The sequence below is a fragment of the Mixophyes fleayi genome, chromosome 5 (assembly GCF_038048845.1).
Source record: "Mixophyes fleayi isolate aMixFle1 chromosome 5, aMixFle1.hap1, whole genome shotgun sequence".
Taxonomy (NCBI): domain Eukaryota; kingdom Metazoa; phylum Chordata; class Amphibia; order Anura; family Limnodynastidae; genus Mixophyes; species Mixophyes fleayi.
In genome coordinates this window covers 236,038,981-236,043,430 of record NC_134406.1, presented here as the reverse complement: position 1 = coordinate 236,043,430, position 4,450 = coordinate 236,038,981, and the positions used below count along the sequence as shown (strand labels likewise).

Genomic DNA, 4,450 nt, shown 5'->3' with positions numbered 1-4,450 from the left:
GAGAGTAACTTTAGGGGATAGGGAAGGTGATATGCTAAAAGAGAGGAGATGGTGGTCAGAGAGAGAGAAAGTTGAATTATTGAAGACTGAGACAGTACAGAGGTATGAAAAGACCACAACAATGGAGTGGTCTGTGCGGAAAGAGGGACAGGAGGTCTATAGAGATAACAAAGGTTGGAGGAGATGGAAAGAGGTTTGGAAGCAGCAGGGACTGGGAATGTCTATAGGGATCTTACATCCAGGAGGAAATGTCAGAGGAGAGAAAGTGAGGGAGCCCGTTTAGTGCAGCACCTTACCCCTTAGCTTCCGAGTCCCCACTCAGTGCAGAGGAGAAGTTGGAATGGGCGCCTCAGTACAGGGGAGCACAAAATGAACTCTGACAGTAGGGTGCTGAGAATGTCAGCTGACCAAATTTTAGGGCTTATTTTTCAGTCTCTCTCCGGTCTGTAAGCAGAATTTGGTACTGTGGCACAAAGTTGAGGTTATATGTTTTTAGTCTGTTTAGGAATGAAAAGAAGTGTTATGCTAGGAGTGTGTTGACTTGCCTTTATGGTGTAGATCTGCTTGCTTTGTTTGTTGCATTAGGTGTAGTCAGTGCATCCAGATGAACACAGATTTGCAGAGGTGTGGCAGTAGGTGAGATGCTGAATTGAGGAGTGTATCAATTATCCTTGAAGGGTTGTATCAGTTGTCCTTGTAGTATGTACCTATTATCCTAGTACATCTCATGGCCCTTGTTAATTTTTTGCTTGTCCTGTGAAGATAACAAAAACATGGGGGGGGTGAAAAGAGAGAGAGGAGGGGTTGGGGGGAACTTCGGCAGTGAGGCGCTGGAAATGTCAGACCAAAGATTAGGGGTTATATCTTAGTCTTTCCAGTCTATAAGCCAAATTAGGTACTGTGGCGCAATGTTGAGGTTGTATATTTTTAGTCTGTATAGGAATGAGAAGAAGTGTTATGTTAGGAGTGTGTTGGCTTACCTTTATGGTGTAGATGGGCTTGTTGTGTTGGTTGTAATAGGTATATTCAGTGCATCCAGATGGCCAGAGTTTTGTGGAGACTTGGCATTATGTGAGATGATGAACTTATGATTGCATTAATTGTCCTTGAAAGGGTGTACCAGTTGTCCTTGTAACATGTACCTATTGTCCTAGAAGATCATGTGGTCCTTGTGTCTTTCCTGCCTGTGCTGTGAAGATAAAAAACACAATCAAATGGGGGAGGAAGAGGGGGTGGAGTTTTTTTGGGGGGCAAGAAATGAGTGTACAGCTCTTGAATGTTTAGAAGTTTATAACTGGGGAAGAGATGGCAGTTAGATTGTTGAAGAAATCTGACCACACAGATGAAATATGGTGAATCCCGACAAGCACTCACATCTCTCCAATTCCCTACCTCTGCACAGAGCACTCTTCCGCTAATATTCACCAAGGAGGAATGAGCAGGATCAGAGTGTGTGGTCCAAAGCCCCCAATCTGAGCTCCACTGTGGCCATGTTGGATCCATAAAAGCTCCTCACAGCCTACACACACTACAGTGTGCAAGTACAACAAATAAGTTGCTCTTATAAGAGCAATACGAGCATAACCAATCTGCCTGTGTTAAGACCTATGAGCTTTAAACTTACTGGAGCTTATCACTCCAAAGCGAACAAGCTATAGGAATGTATGCAGCTATAACATATCATTAGAAATTTTCTGCAGCTATAACCTCTTTTGGGCTATCACACACTCCCTACCTCAAGATATACTTTGCCCAGAGCTTAAATATTTTCTTCTTTCCTATCAGACCCCCTATACCTACCTTCTCATCCCCAGCTATAAACATTCAAGAGCTTATAAACATTCAGAGCTCTCATTTGGGCTGCTCACCAATTTATCCCCCCCCCAACCCACCCTGTCTCTCTTTTCACCACGCCCTACATGTTTTTGTTATCTTCAAAGCGCAATCATTAAAGACACAAGGACCATGAGATGTACGAGGACAATAAGTACATGCACCCCTTACAGGATAATTGATACACTCCTCAATTCATCATCTCACCTACTGCCAAGCCTCTGCAAATATATGCTCATCTGGATGCATTGAATACACCTAATATAATAAACAAAACATGCAGATCTACACCATAAAGGCAAGCCAACACATTAAAACATAACACTTAATCTCATTCCTATACAGATTGAAATAACACACACCATCAACTTTGCACCATAATACCACACTCTACCACTAAACAATAAACCTTTAACCCCTTTAAATACTTGAGATTGGTGCTTCCTCTTCACCAATCTCAAGTATTTACTTTATCATTGTAATTACCACCGAAAAGGTAGATAGCCGATGGATTACCGTAGGGGCGTGTGCTCCAGCGTGGAAGTGGGCGTGGTGGCCAATGCGTTTCTTTTTCAAGGGATTGGATGCTGTCTTCTTGTTCTAAGAGTGGTGGTACTGTGATAGGATGCCACTTTTGAAATAAGACGGTTCATGAAATTTTATCCCTGCTGGGTATGCCATGGTCATTTGTAATTGATACTATTAGAATGCGGAAGCGTTTATAAACAATAGTAACTCAGCCACGAAGCGGAAGACCACATAAAATCACAGATCAGGGTCAATGACTGCTAAGACGTATGGTACGCAAATATCGCCAACACTCTGCTGATTCCATAGCTGAAGAGTTCTGAACTTCCACTGGCATTAACGTGGTAACAAAATCTTTGCGATGGGAGCTTAATGTAATGGGTTTCCATGGCCGTGCGGCTGCATGCAAGCCTCACATCACCAAGACCATTGGCAAGTGTTGAATAGAATGATGTAAAGCACACCGACACTGGACTTTGGACCAGTGGAAATGTGTTCTGTGCAGTGACAAATCACGCTTCTCTGTTTGACAGTCAGAGGGGCGAGTCTGGTTTTGGCGGATGCAGGCGGAGAACGCCTGACTGCATTTTTCCAACTGGGAAGTTTGGTGAAGGAGGGATAATGGTATGGGGATGTTTTTCAAGGTTTGAGCTATGCCCCTTATCTCCATTGAAGGGCAATCTACTTTGGCTATCAATTCTTTACCAATAATTAATTACCACCTGTGCTTACAGATCATGTGTGGGTTCTGAATTTTGCTATAAGACACGATTTGCAAAAACCCCAGGTGAGCAACACAATTGACATTAACATCCAGTTATGTAACATATAAACATATTTAGTACCATCTATATTTGCATTTTATGTGCACTGTACATAGTGCTTTCACCTCTATTATACTCGTTCAAAAATGATCTGTATTTGGTGCATTGAAATGTTACTGATTATAATTATTATTATTATAATTGTTTATTTATGTATTAACTTCACTATATAGTGCTGACACATTACAAAGCACTATGCAGAGAATTTATCAATTTACATTGTTCGCTACCTCAGTATAGCTTACAATCTATTTTTATCTATCACATGCTCACACACACTAAGGCCAATTTCATTGGAAACCAAATAACCTACCAGCATGTTTTTCCCCCTTTTTTTAGACTGTAGAAAGGAACCAATGCAAAAACAGAGATAACATTCAAATCCAATTCAGATGGTGCCCTGGTCAGAATTGATCCTAAGGACCCAGCGCAGTAAGGCTGCAATGCTAACCTCTACTGTTCTATGAATGGTAATATAGTATCAGGGTGCATTCATGTAATCAATAATTCTAGGTGCACATTCTCAACTACATGTGGATCATGCAAACTTATCAAAGCAATACTAGAATTTTTCAATACAGTACAAAATGCTGTACATTTAGGTTTATAGAATGGAATCATGATGCCTCCTGTTGGTTATAAATAATTGTATTTTAATATTGGCAGCTGTTTTATTAGTAAATTGATTTAGATAAAGCAGTGTAACCTAACTATCTAAATTCAGATGTATACAGATTTTTATAAAAGAAAAAAAACATTTTATTATAAACATTTGGGTATAAATAGAGTAATATTATACAATTAGAACCATGTGAGGAAGTCCATCACCAAATCCTATTAAGGGGAACTTCAGTTCAAGAAACTGAACATAAATTCTACCGCTAAAGCCATCAACCCCTATATATCTTACACGGTCCATTGGATGAAGCTTAAAAAATAAAATGATGTCAAGAAGGGTATGACACATTGAACTCAAAGCCTAAATCACTTTTGCTTTCCTGCATCTGTTGTGGGGAATAAACTTCAATGAGATCATTTTAACATGTTCACACAGTAAATAATAATTACTATGCATTTGATTGTGCAGTATGGTGCTTTAAGATATTGTTGAATATCTTGCATAATAAATATGTGTAAAGATTAAACATGTGCACACAAACACATGTATTTATTAATTTATATATGTACAGTATATATTTATTTCCCCTCTACTTAAATGTTTCAAATTAATTTTACATGAAAATTATTTTGCAGTTAAGGAATAA

The 4,450-nt window shown here is 39.5% G+C and overlaps 1 long non-coding RNA gene across 1 annotated transcript in view; it reads right to left on the bottom strand.

Annotated features, from left to right (window-relative positions):
- Positions 1–469: 469 nt before the first annotated feature.
- Positions 470–4,450, bottom strand: part of LOC142157856 (uncharacterized) — a 172,050-nt gene continuing 168,069 nt past the window's right edge. Inside the window, exons 2-3 of the long non-coding RNA XR_012692660.1 lie at positions 981–1,189; positions 470–754 (exon numbers count right to left, since the gene is read on the bottom strand). This is a non-coding gene — a long non-coding RNA (uncharacterized LOC142157856). The remainder of the gene's footprint in view (positions 755–980; positions 1,190–4,450) is intronic.